The 14934-nt window shown below is 41.0% G+C and overlaps 1 protein-coding gene across 1 annotated transcript in view; it reads left to right on the top strand.

Annotated features, from left to right (window-relative positions):
* The window catches only part of LOC126336931 (uncharacterized), a 796951-nt gene that overhangs the window by 415895 nt on the left and 366122 nt on the right, over positions 1–14934 (top strand). The window contains exon 2 of the mRNA XM_050001104.1: positions 3012–3137. The gene's annotated coding sequence lies outside the window, so the exon portion shown is untranslated. The remainder of the gene's footprint in view (positions 1–3011; positions 3138–14934) is intronic.

Below are 14934 nucleotides of genomic sequence, written 5' to 3'. Positions count from 1 at the left end.
TATGCCGTATTTTTTGGATCTTCATGGTCATATGAAATTTCAGGCATATGACTTTCATAAATTACACCTCCGTAATGCAATTAGTGTGTCCCAGTGTGGTTTATACAGAGTAAAATTACGTGTTAAACAATAACTACAACAGGCATATTGGCTATGCATGTATATAAATCTAAGCTAGTCTTCATTTTTTTGTACCGAATTATTTTGAAAAACAGCAAGCTAACACAACACTGGGTAACCAACGAAAGACGGGAATAAGTGACCGCTTACGCAGTATTTTTAGATACGCTCTTCTCACCTTGGAGCTTCTGGTAAATGCTCTTTCCCGAGAAACAGAAATCCTAACGCAACATGAGATGAAACACTGCAGTCCTATTTCCTATCAGAAGTGCTAAAAGCCACAGAGAAACATGTTGTTAGAACAGAGAACTCTAGCCTACATACCTGTAATTATCGTCAACAGCAATGATAACTAATCTTTCGAATCGCGTATCAAAATGTTTATTTACTACTATTATCGTCTGCTTTCTCTATAAATACCAACGACCTATATAGATAAATTTCTTTGATAGATACGTAAGACAGAACTTCCTAGCATGAAACAAGATACACTTCATCAAGGCCAAAAATGTAATAACGGTAAATAAGAGTTATATAGATAATCGCCAGTTTCTGCAGGGTAAGATACATCGGTAATTACAGAAATGCACGTGTTAAATTAATGTTACCAAAATAACGCAGCAGCTCGAATATCGCAAGGTTTACGCTTCAGTACCATTGCACATGAAAAAAAGCCCAACATATTTGGGATTTATTACCTGAAACGCGTCGTGTGGCCAATTAATGAAGAAGAAATGTTACAGTGTGATAAACAAAACCATATGATTCCATGCTAGCAGACTATATTGGCCGGCCGAGCGTTTCTAGGCGCTACAGTCTGGAACCGCGCGACCGCTACGATCACAGGTTCGAATCCTGCCCCGGGCATGGATGTGGGTGATGTCAGGTTAGTTAGGTTTAAGTTGTTCTAAGTTCTAGGGGACTGATGACCTCAGACGTTAAGTCCCATAGTGCTCAGAGCCATTTTTTTAGACTATATTGCTTAACATGACGTTGCAAAACATGGAGGTTAAGTTTCTGATTGGCTTAAAATATGGCGGCGCCTTGACCAGTGTATGATGTCGTTTCATTCTACTAATCCTTTCGCTGCTGGATGGTAGGCTGGTCCTAATATGCTTCATGCCCACTAAGGCGCCGAGTGCGTTGAGTAAGTACGACTCGAACGACGAAGGAAATGCATTCCGCAAACAAATGAAGTAGGTTACAATATGCTTGTTCGCCCACTGCTTGAATACTGCTCACCGGTGTGGGATACGTACCAGATAGGGTTGATAGAAGAGATGAAGAAGATCCAACGGAGAGGAGCGCGCTGCATTACAGGATCATTTGGTAATCGCGAAAGCTTTATGGAGATAATAAACTCCAGTGGAAGACTCTGCAAGAGAGACACTTAATAGTTCGGTACGGGATTTTGTTGAACTTTCCATTTATCCTCACGTTAAACCGTTCAAGTACAATGACTGAAAATTTCGTTAGATTGAGTGCCCGATAAGGACAGAACGGAAATAAGGGCAACGTAGAAAATTGTCTGAGGTATCGAAACCGTTACTTTTGCTGGAAACAAGGGGCACAAACCATTATTCATCTCGAATTGTTGTTGATTTACAAATGTCAGTTTACAGTAACTCTCAGACGTGTACGACAAATTTTGGCAAATCGAAAACACCTCGCATTCAAGGGATGACGACGACGACACCGAAATACAAATAGACTAGTTTAGAGTCCGTTGTAAAACATAGGTTATTGACCATATAATGAGAAAGTGATCTTCAGTGATAGGAAAACACATAACTTGGATGGATCGGATGGATTTCAATATTATTGGCATGACCCAACGACAGAACAGCAGGAAATAATGAGTAGAAATTTTGTTGATGGAGATGTTTTTATTAGGGCAGCCTTTTGCGCTAAAAGTTGCTCTTGGTTAAATACCGTAACAGAATAAACTCAAACACGTACAATGAGAAACTAGAGACAGAATTAATTAGAATATATGATGACCTGGGGGACGAAAGTCTAATGTTTCAACAAGATAATGATTCTGTGCATGTTTCTGCAACAACCAAAATTTTGTTTGAAGACATATCGATGTCTTGGCCTGGACTGCGCATCACCTGGATTTGAACGCCGTGGAAAATCTTTGGAGAATACTCTCAAGGCGTGTTTATCGCAGCGGAAGTCAGTTTAAGGCAGCATGTGAGCTGAATAGCGATACGAGAAGAGTGGAAGACAATTTCACTGCAAGAACCACAAAACGTAACATCATCGAAAACTTTTTTTGAAGTGTTAAGGAAGAACGATGTAGGACAAAGTGCCAACACCGCAATATCAAAAACAGGACAGCGAGTGCATTGATACCAATTTTCATCAAGGAAATGCTAACGCCTTATTTTTTGCTCATGTCATGAAAGAAACTATGTAATTTTATTATGATTGATTGTGTCTTATGAGTATCTACTACTTTTATAATAAATTCGAAACAAGTATCTTTCAGAATGTTACTTTCGTAGGAACCCTGCCGTTACACTGATTTCCACTACTGTAGTAAATGCTCAATTTGTCGAACACAAACATTTTGAACTTACAAGGAAAGATCGTAAAAACGGGTAGTCTTTTCCTCGATGAGAGATATAATATGAAATCTACTTTGTTTCTTTCGTGTCCTTTATTTCAACTATAGTCAATAATGCGCAATATAATTTTAAGCTTTCAACTTTTTTTTTCCTTATGGACTATATGGTTGATCTTTTCGGCAGCTGACATTGACATTGACATCAATTGATAAAGCAGGAACACTATGACGTCTTATGAGAACATTCAAAAAATATTTCATAAATACTGATAAATTGTGAACTAGGGAGTTGTTTACTCAAACTCTTCTTTTTTCTCAGGTAGTTCCGTGGACATGCGTACCTGAACATAGGTACCGTTCAACCGATGTGAGTGAAGTTACATTGGCTACGCGAGGTGACGAAAGCTGCTCTTCTTAGTACGGTTGTGTGCTGACTGAAAGGTAAGTGGAAAATATTTACACGGTATCACTGTATTTTTAACGCACATTTTAACGTAGAGTTGACTGGAAAAAATAGGGAATGTTGTAACATAAAGTCACTAAAGCTGTGGCTCCATGGCCACCGTGGCTCTAGAGTGCTGATGCATCTGAGACAGTGAAGACAACTTCTAACGTTTTCTCAGTGCATGTAGTTTGAAGACTGGGGAGGAGGTTACGGAATAGCTCCGCCAGCACCGCAATTTTACAGAATATGAGACATTACATGCTCTACGATGCGGAACAACACTTTGGGTATATAAACTATTTATCGTCCAATGTAAGTGGATGTACGAATAAGTTTCGCTATAATGGGTTCGCCTACCTTTTATGGTATCGTAAAAGGTGGTCGCGAGTCATAATCCCACTTTGGGTACAGAGCTGAATTTTAAATTCACGATTACTGTTTTATCCACTGTATGCATCAGAATGAAATTCATAGAAAGTTGGTTTCTGAATATGGTATGTGTCCTCTCAATACGCTGTATACATGGAAGAAGCCTGGAGAAACTGACAGGTTTCAGATAGATTTAGGAACCAGGTTTTAAATTGTAAGACAGTTCCAGGGGCAGATGTGGACTCCGACCACAATCTATTGGTTATAACCTGTAGATTAAAACTGAAGAAACTGCAAAAAGGTGGGAAGTTAAGGAGATGGGACCTGCATAAACTAAAAGAACCAGAGGTTGTACAGAGTTTCAAGGAGAGCATAAGGGAGCAATTGACAGGAATGGGGGAAAGAAATACAATAGAAGAAGAATGGGTAGCTTTGAGGGATGAAGTAGTGAAGGCAGCAGAGGATCAAGTAGGTAAAAAGACGAGGGCTAGTAGAAATCCTTGGGTAACAGAAGAAATATTGAATTTAATTGATGAAAGGAGAAAATATAAAAATGCTGTAAATGAAGCAGGCAAAAAGGAATACAAACGTCTCAAAAATGAGATCGACAGGAAATGCAAAATAGCTAAGAAGGGATGGCTAGAGGACAAATGTAAGGTTGTAGAGGATTATCTCACTAGGGGTAAGATAAATACTGCCTACAGGAAAATTAAAGAGACCTTTGGGGATAAGAGACCCACTTGTATGAACATCAAGAGCTCAGATGGAAACCCAGTTCTAAGCAAAGAAGGGAAAGCAGAAAGATGGAAGGAGTATATAGAGGGTCTATACAAGGGCGATGTACTTGAGGACAATATTATGGAAATGGAAGAGGACGTAGATGAAGATGAAATGGGAGATACGATACTGCGAGAAGAGTTTGAAAGAGCACTGAAAGACCTGAGTCGAAACAAGGCCCCCAGAGTAGACAACATTCCATTGGAACTACTGACTGCCTTGGGAGAGCCAGTCATGACAAAACTCTACCATCTGGTGAGCAAGATGTATGAGACAGGCGAAATACCCTCAGACTTCAAGAAGAATATAATAATTCCAATCCCAAAGAAAGCAGGTGTTGACAGATGTGAAAATTACCGTCTATCAGTTTAATAAGTCACAGTTGCAAAATACTAACACGAATTCTTTACAGACGAATGGAAAAACTAGTAGAAGCCGACCTCGGGGAAGATCAGTTTGGATTCCGTAGAAATGTTGGAACACGTGAGGCAATACTGACCCTACGACTTATCTTAGAAGCTAGATTAAGGAAGGGCAAACCTACGCTTCTAGCATTTGTAGGCTTAGAGAAAGCTTTTGACAATGTTGACTGGAATACTCTCTTTCAAATTCTGAAGGTGGCAGGGGTAAAATACAGAGAGCGAAAGGCTATTTACAATTTGTACAGAAACCAGATGGCAGTTATAAGAGTCGAGGGACATGAAAGGGAAGCAGTGGTTGGGAAGGGAGTGAGACAGGGCTGTAGTCTCTCCCCGATGTTATTCAATCTGCATATTGAGCAAGCAGTGAAGGAAACAAAAGAAAAATTCGGAGTAGGTATTAAAATCCATGGAGAAGATATAAAAACTTTGAGATTCGCCGATGACATTGTAATTCTGTCAGAGACAGCAAAGGACTTGGAAGAGCAGTTGAACGGAATGGATAGTGTCTTGAAAGGAGGATATAAGATGAACATCAACAAAAGCAAAACGAGAATAATGGAATGTAGTCGAATTAAGTCGGGTGATGCTGAGGGAATTAGATTAAGAACTGAGACACTTAAAGTAGTAAAGGAGTTTTCCTATTTGGGGAGCAAAATAACTGATGATGGTCGAAGTAGAGAGGATATAAAATGTAGACTGGCAATGGCAAGGAAAGCGTTTCTGAAGAAGAGAAATTTGTTAACATTGAGTATAGATTTAAGTGTCAGGAAGTCATTTCTGAAAGTATTTGTATGGAGTGTAGCCATGTATGGAAGTGAATCATGGACGATAAATAGTTTGGACAAGAAGAGAATAGAAGCTTTCGAAATGTGGTGCTACAGAAGAATGCTGAAGATTAGATGGGTAGATCACATAACTAATGAGGAGGTATTGAATAGGATTGGGGAGAAGAGAAGTTTGTGGCACAACTTGACTAGAAGTAGGGATCGGTTGGTAGGACATGTTCTGAGGCATCAAGGGATCATCAATTTCTTATTGGAGGGCAGCGTGGAGGGTAAAAATCGTAAAGGGAGACCAAGAGATGACTACACTAAGCAGATTCAGAAGGATCTAGATTGCAGTAGGTACAGGGAGATGAAGAAGCTTGCACAGGATAGAGTAGCATGGAGAGCTGCATCAAACCAGTCTCAGGACTGAAGACCACAACAACAACAACACTCTCAAAACACTGCAACTAAAAAAGGAGATTCAGATTTCCCATTAATTCTACCGAGTTTGCTGGAAGGCCAAAATATTAAAAAAAAAAGGAGTAAAAGAAAATGTTCTAAAATACGAATATTTGGCCATTCAGCATTGTCTATTCACCAGAAAGACAGTACGGGGAAAAGATGTGTGGATTAAAATTCATGTATGAGAAGTGGACCTACGGGCATAAATGTACAACGTAAACAAATGCTTGAGGTTTGACAACTTTCATAGTTTTGTTTTCCGTGTTATTCCTCTAGATTACAAAATCCAAATTATGGTCCTTGTAAGATGGATATGTCAACTTGTAACTCATCCCATAAATAAAAGAGAAAGAGAGAAAGTAAATTGTTTTTTCGAATTTTTAAGAATTGAGAAAATTGCTGATGCAGCATTCTTCCAAAACATGATTGTTCGGAATTTGGGATGGGTGTCAGTGACCACGGCATGAATTAAAAATGAAAAGCATAATTGACAAGAGTAGTAACGTAGTATTACAACATGTACTGCTAATTGATTTATGTAATTACCTGTTTTGCTGTTTGTCAGGCTCCGAATAGCTGTTGGGGAACAGATGAGTTTGATGGTAATGGACCGTATTTGTATTAAATATAATGCATCGGGTAATTTCCATTACGGTGAATGACGAATGACATGAATCAGACTTCGTATGATAAATGTAGATTGCACAGGTTCGACTTTACTTTAGTGTGCAAAGCTGGACGTAACGACACGTGCTTGGCCCGCAATTCGAAACTGATCTCCTTGCAACTCCACTTACACTAAATCCATATCATTAGTTAACAAAAGGCAACAACAGTGATATACAAATTAAATGGAAAGAAATGGCAATTAAGATTATCATTACCAAACTTGTAAGGTGTAATTACGAGAATGCTTAGATGCTAAGCTGCTGGAAGAGAGATAACAAGAAGACAGTGACAAAAGATAGAAGGCGAATCATGCCTCTCTTATTTGCAAAGGAATGTAAGTAAGTTATTGTATTAATTTTGAGCAACGTCTTATGTTCACTTTGATATCGAAATATTTACTTACAATGTGCTAGGAAAGAAACATTGTGGTTAACACAGACGATACTGACTCTTCTAATATGGAAATTTATAAACGTTCATGCGCGGGTAAAGCACAGTAAAGATGCGAAAAACTGTGTTCTCGGTGTTGATTAGGTATTTTATTGCTCGTTACAATCCTCAAACCTTACTTCTTTCACTGCCCCTCCCCCCCCCCCCCCCCACCCCGTCTTAGCTGTTGGCTTAGGGCTCTTGTCTTGATTCAGTTACTTCTTTTTTTGACTTCCTCTATATTTTCTCGTGCAGGATTCTTTTTTCATATTATTTGTTCTGGTTCACTCTATACCTTAATCAACACTCCTGAAAATACGTTTTCGTACTACAGTTTTTCCATTGGTTTGATGCGGTTAGCGTTCCAAACATTTTTAACTGTCCTTTCTCTTTTCATAGTTCCTTCCTCAGAATCTCAAACTAATAAATTTTTGCTTTCGAAAATTGTTTACTCGTACGCTTGACCTCCTAAACATGCTTTAAGTAATGCTTAAAAAGCTCGATGTACAGTGGAAACTTTTATTCTGTGCTGTCTTTGGCGGTAGTTCTTTATATCTTTCGCAGATTTCCGTGTTGCACGTCAGTTGTATGGTATTCTTGTTCACGATTGAGCACATTAATGCCTTAGGAACGTTTGATTGTAAATAATGTAGCAGTATATTTCAACCCTGGTTGTGAAAGCGTTCCACATATTGTGACAAAAAAAAAAAAAAGCTTTTTGAAGCACACGATACGAAAATGACCCTCGGCTGGTGGTTTGGTTCAAATGGCTCTGAGCACCGTGGGACTTAACTTCTAAGGTCATCAGTCACCTAGATCTTAGACCTACTTAAACCTAACTAACCTAAGGACATCGCGCACATCCATGCCCGAGGCAGGATTCGAACCTGCGACCGTAGCGGTCGCGCTGTTCCAGACTGTAGGTCCTAGAACCGCTCGGCCACGCCGGCCGGCACGGCTGGTGGTTTATTTATCGGTCAGGCTTAAGAATGAAACAAAACCAACAGTGTGCAGAGTGCACGCTGTGAGTTCGCCGTGACCTAGAGCGTGGGCAGGTGGACTACCCGCAGCTACCAGCGTGCTCACGCGACCTACACTTGACTCACGTGTCGGGGACGGGGACTTCCCTGGCCGCTTCGCCGTCCACCAGCTTTCCCGTCCCAGACACGGTGCCGGTGTTCCTCTGCCTCTGACGTCAGAGGTTGCACTGGTTCCGCTACGAGTTGTGGCTTCCGGCGTGAGCACCATATCGCGACAAAGGCGCCGTATACAGGTAGAACTAAACCTGCACCAGCTGTAAATTGCTTCTCGAGACTCTGCATTGAGAGAAACGGAACTTTATTATTTTTATATCATCACGCATACATGTTGTCATCAGTGTTTTCCTCTTTGTCTTATTCAACCCGAAAACAGTTCATAGTTGATGATGCTGATGATGTGGGGAGCTCAACTGCTCGGTTATCAGCGCCCGTACAAATTCCCAGCCTATGTTCAGTCCATTCTCGCCGCTTTCAGGAATGATGATGACATAAAAAGGGCAACACAAACACCCAGTCATCTCGAGGCAGGTGAAAATTCACAGTTCATAGATTATGGTAGCATGGAAATCTTAAAAGCCAATCACAAAACTGCACCTATACTGTAGTTAACAAACAACAATATAATAAGAAACTATACTCTTAAGTAGAAGAAAGACACTCCCAGTAATGACAGTATTACATCACCGAAACATGTAACGGTGAAGAGAGAAATTTATTTATTTATTTGCTGTCATTTACAAATGACTTGCCACCTAGCTACTAAGACAGCTCGTACTTCCACAATACGAAACGGTATATGTACAGAATGTATAAGTGTTTTGTTATTTATTATTTTTAAAATGATTAATAATATTGTAGCTTTAAATACTTATAAACAAAAGTAATTCAGAAACGAAAATCTTAAAATTAGCGATTTTTGTATGGAAGATAGGAATTTATGAAGACAGAGAAGAGGGTATGACATATTGTAACTTTAAGGCATCTTTAAATTTAAGATGGATAGATAAAAGACAATAAACATTTGTGAAATTAACAAAATTTAGGAAAATTGAATTATAAACCATAACCATATTTTTGAGGAAGAATAAAAATAGAAGATACAAAATCCCCTTCACCAAGTGTGTATGACGGTGAGTGACTTCGAACTGTTCAACAAGCCACCGACCCCCAACCACAGCTCTTCATCTAAATCTAACATCTGCTCTCGATTTCCTAATAACTATATCTTTACCCAACTTTTTTTAGGCTGTTGTGTTGCCTATTTCGAGTATTTCTTCATTTTTGTTTACCGACATGTCAGGATCGGGTCATCACCTGATTCCATGTCGGAATCAGTACTGTTTTCCAACCTATGGATTCCTTCCTGTCTCTGCATATAGGCTCGTTGTCTAGCTCTGATATACCCTCTATAGATCGATTTGGATATATCAGTGAGTGTGTTTAACATGGTCCTTTGGTCTTTGTCTCTGAGCGTTACGTGTATGGTGGTGGTTGATGGGATGTTTAAGGGGGACTAAACAGCTAAGGTCATCAGTCCCCCGCGTGTATGATGTCTTGAACATTGTTGAGATTTAAGTGTATTGCGTGTCTGATGTCGGAACATCGTCCACAGGAAAAGACGATGTGTTCTGGAGAGACTTCTTCCCACATGTACATGTAGCTGTCTGCCTCAGACTCACGCGGTTTAAGTGGGTAGGATGAGAGCAGTGGCCGGCCGCGGTGGTCTCGCGGTTCTAGGCGCGCAGTCCGAAACCGTGCGACTGCTATGGTAGAAGGTTCGAATCCTGCCTCGGGCATGGATATGTGTGATGTCCTTAGGTTAGTTACGTTTAATTAGTTCTAAGTTCTAGGGGACTGATGACCACAGCAGTTGAGTCCCATAGTGCTCAGAGCCATTTGAACCATTTGAGCGCAGTGTCCTATTAAGAAGTGGACAATACCGCGGCTGGGATCGATATGTTTTAGTCTCTCCCTTACATCAGAAAAGAACTGGTATAGCCTGCGGCCGCTATCACTTGTGTTCCACTCACCTTGCCAGGTATCCATCCTCCAGTTTTTTAATTGGCGTCTCGTGTCAATTGGTACTCCAGTGACCTTTCGAACTTCGTCGTGCCTTCCCATCTTAATACATAGCCACTCTATATCTTATCGTAATGTCTGTTGGATAGTTTCCGATCACCTCACAGAGTGATTCCATAGAGGTGCTGCCGAAAGCTCCCGATAGTCTAAGAAAGCCGTTCCTTTGTCCTCGTCTGACGAGGGACCAGTTTGTTGATAGGCTCAACCTGTGGACCTATGTACTGGCGGCGAAGAGGGAAAACAAGAAATTGTGTTTTGGTCAAACTAGCCTCGTCAAAACATACTGTTGTTCCTGCAGATACCGACAGAACGTTTTTTTTTTAATGATGCTGTCGCCATTTGACTGCGATAATTTTTATTTTAAAGTTATACAATCCAGATTCCGGCATTAGAGAAGCACAAAAACTTATTTATATGTCAAAAGACTGGTATGAAAGAAAAAGCCCTTGACGCAAAACGTATCTGGTCATATAGCCCACATCTGTCATTAGGAAAAGTGCGAACATTTGTGAAACGTGTTTTAGAAATATTCTAACTTTACTGATGACAGACCTGGCCTATACGACAAGGTAAGCTTTTTCGACAAGGACTTGTACTTCGTATCAGTCTCATGTCTTTTGACATGTAAATAAGTTTTTGTACTTTAAAATGGCCTTAGGCCGAAACCGGGATCATATAAGAATGAAGCAAAAATTCTTACAGTCAAATGGCGACGGCATCATTCAAAAAATTTACCATGACTATGGCTCCTGCCAAAATAAAAATCGACGACACAAATAGTGAAATTCCCTCTAGATAAATCTCACCTACAAGCTTTGAGGGATCACGTTTGGTCAAGGAATATATCGTTTTGAACCAATCGAGCATTAGCGTGGCTCATTGGTCCACGAGCGCAATGCATGTAGACAACACGTACATACTGTACTGTTGTTCCGCTTCTAAGCCTTCAGTGGAGGTTGCCAGTTGCCACCAGAACCTAAGAATTGAGCTCATGATTGTGTGCCACGGTGAAGTGACGGGGCAACGCAAGAAACCGTCATCGTTTAGAAACCACCGGTTTTAGAGCTGGAGACATTCACGCCACGGTAGTTTTCTTGTGTTTTATCAACGAATGGGGGAGAGCTTCGTTCTGGGCGTGTCCGCGATAGAAGAAGAGGTGGGAAATCATAACAGTCTGAGAAAACCTCGACCGTAACGTGACACTTGCTTCAGACACAGGTCACGTAGGACTCTAAAAGTGTATTGCACGAGCGCAGCCGACACATCCAACAGCAGAACGAGCTAACACCTGATCCATTAGAAAAGCGACTCTTTTTTAATGTATGGAACAGTTTGTTCATCAAAATATTGACACAGCCACTCGTACATTTGTGCTACGCAATCCACTTTATGGTGCATGGTGGATGGTACTTAAGTAACTGTAGTGTACAGTTTCCCGCCTCTTTATCCATTCTCAAATTGGGAGCGAGCCGGAAACTGCTCATGAGCCTTCGTACGAGTTCGGATTTGTGCGTACATGGTCATTTACGTATGTTCTAAATAAAACCTACATTCTTTGAATTTTAACACTATGACCTGCAGATTTCGGTCCTCCGTTCTGGAGTCCGATGGCACAACTGTAATCTGGCGGGGTGGTATTGTGACCTGAAACTTTGCACAGGTCGAAAGTGAGGTGAATAAAAGAAGTGCAGCTGGAGAGTTGACCACAATGGGGCGTGGTTTATGCAACTCCAGTTCTTCGCAATCCTGCTCGCTGACATACTAACCGACCGTGAGCCGCCCCCCCCCCCCCCCCAAAAAAAAAGCGGTGCACAAGTACACAGTGATTCGCTATAAAAGTTGAAGAATAAGTGCTAGATTTATGACAAACTTAGCATGACCTAGAGTTTTGAGAATAATGCAAGTTTAAAATGTAGCAAAAGTGGACTTCAAGTAAGAGTAATGATCATAGTGAAGCAATAAATTTATTTTGTTTCATGCACGCCATAATACTATCATTGAACGGTGATGCGTTTAAACGATTTCACTCACCTGATAAAACTGCTCGCAAATATTGCCCCTCCCGTCACCAAATAGCCCGAATGGAGGACTAAACCAGAATTCTCCGTCATTATGACATTTTTTTTCAATTACAGGTCTCATTTTCAGAGGATACATATTGTGTATTTTTAATAACGTGGTTGCCATTGCTTTCTCTATCCCCATGCCGTTGGACATCGCTGATCTTCCGCCTTTGAAAGGCAGTTTCACACCTCAATGCCGAGAAGCTCTGAAACATCTATCCGGTCGGTTGCCTTCTTTGAGAAGGCCGTTGCTATAATGAAGGTCATTCTTTATACCACAAGTCCTCACCCACCACTGTGGGCAGTTTTTATTCAAAACATGAGTTGGCCCACCCAGAACGTTTTGACTACTAGTCAATGTCCTACATACAACGAACTGGCAGTAAATATGTCAGGATTGGAGGCATCTGTCGTAATCTTCTTTGACATGACTGTCAGATAATGTTCTTTGAGAAATCAAGACGTAAATGATTTTGCAGTGCAAGCTTGTCAGAACCTCAATCAACAGTCAATGCTGTTACAAGACTTACAGAATCTTCAAAGGGCCGTTGAAGTAAGACCTAACATAATGATACAAATTTGTTACCCAATCATACAACGTATTTTTCTCTCTGTTTTAATCAAAACAGATTCCACAAGGGCCGGTCATGTGACACTCAGACTGCTCTCTTCCATCACAAGAATCAGAGTACTGTCTAGGTCAATTCTGTGTTTTAAAATAATTTCTTGAAAATCGCTGAAATAGGTTCTCACCGAAACATGGTAACAGATAGTAATCTTGAAGTGTTAGTAGAGTAATATGATTGAAATGAAGACTTCCTGGCTAACGGACACCACTGCATCATTCTTAACAGGCATACGTTGCCAAAAGAACGTAAAGCTCGATGTACCTCATGACAGCGTGGTAGGGTTGGTGCTTACCACTAATTACATGAATGACCTGGCTGACAGCTATCCCTCAATTTGAATATACTGTAATTTGATGAAATAAACACACTCGACATCACCGATCATTCACTAGAGACAGACATATTTGAAAACTTTCGAGTAAAACACGAAAAACTCTCCAGAAATTTGAAAACTTAATTGATCTTGTCTTTTCTCAACCTTTATTCAGGCCACCAACATGCCGTAGTTACATAACAAAAGTAAGATTTATTTAAAAAAAGCTGGAATTTGGTCTCGCTTTTCCACCAAACAGTTTCCGTTGTCCACTAGTCAGCTTGGGCCTTAGAGCATAGCGATCGCATATCCCCTGAGTATTGCTGGCATGACGAATCTAATGAATCCTGTACGTTGACGCAAACACGCGAAAGCACCATTATACCGTCTCCATTCTGGGAAAATTTCAGAACCTTATACTCTGCTTGTTGTCGGCCATTCAGATGTACCATAAGGATGGGCACTGTGGCGTAAGTGGCTGAACCAGTCAGTGGTGACATAGCAAATACAGTGGAACAACCCTAATGAGCATACAGTGGCGAACTTTTAGCAGGCTTCCCTACGTTTTGGTGAATTCACAGTAATCCTTACTTGTCGCTGTGGCAGAAGTTGCGAATCCTCCACTCCAAGCCGTCGGTTTTTGTGAGCAGATAGGAACGTAGAGACCAGGAGATGGTGTGGAGACATGTGACTAAAGTCATATACAAAGAAAGAGAGAGAGAGAGAGACAGAGACAGAGGGGCGCCTGGCCGGAGCCTGGTGCAATTTTGCCCAGACCTTTGGGTAAGTATCGCTCTTTAGCGTTAGCACTGTCTTTGCTCTAGGCAGCTCGCAATTTGCGAGGGCTGTTCCTCTACTTGTACTGCTTGTTCAGTTTGCATTTTATTGAGATCGCAAGCTGCACGGAACTGGAAGCCAGTAGTGGTTGCGTAACAATCTCCATGTACTTTACAGACACCTAAAAACTTGTTGACAGAACAGTCTGTCTACTCCCAAGTGAGCTTCACTCCAGCAATCATTTATTGTACATTTGCTTGCATCAATATGCTCTTCCTTGTGAGACTGACATTCTTAAATTCGTTTTGGTCATGTATTTTTCTCTGAATTTTTCTTTGAGCTTCAAGTAAGCAGTCGCCATTGTGGCAATTACGAGAACATGTACTCAACGTTTTTTAATTAACTAAAAATCATCTGACAGTGACAAAATCTTGAGAAAATAGACTAGTAGACTGAAGCTTAGCATTATATTCTTTTGTTCCCTATACAATTCCGTAAGGCGACCCTAATTCAAAAATACACTCCTGGAAATTGAAATAAGAACACCGTGAATTCATTGTCCCAGGAAGGGGAAACTTTATTGACACATTCCTGGAGTCAGATACATCACATGATCACACTGACAGAACCACAGGCACATAGACACAGGCAACAGATCATGCACAATGTCGGCACTATTACAGTGTATATCCACCTTTCGCAGCAATGCAGGCTGCTATTCACCTATGGAGACGATCGTAGAGATGCTGGATGTAGTCCTGTGGAACGGCTTGCCGTGCCATTTCCACCTGGCGCCTCAGTTGGACCAGCGTTCGTGCTGGACGTGCACACCGCGTGAGACGACGCTTCATCCAGTCCCAAACATGCTCATTGGGGGACAGATCCGGAGATCTTGCTGGCCAGGGTAGTTGACTTACACCTTCTAGAGCACGTTGGGTGGCACGGGATACATGCGGATGTGCATTGTCCTGTTGGAACAGCAAGTTCCCTTGCCGGTCTAG

Source organism: Schistocerca gregaria, chromosome 2 (assembly GCF_023897955.1).
Source record: "Schistocerca gregaria isolate iqSchGreg1 chromosome 2, iqSchGreg1.2, whole genome shotgun sequence".
NCBI lineage: Eukaryota > Metazoa > Arthropoda > Insecta > Orthoptera > Acrididae > Schistocerca > Schistocerca gregaria.
This window is presented reverse-complemented; position numbering and strand designations above follow the sequence as displayed.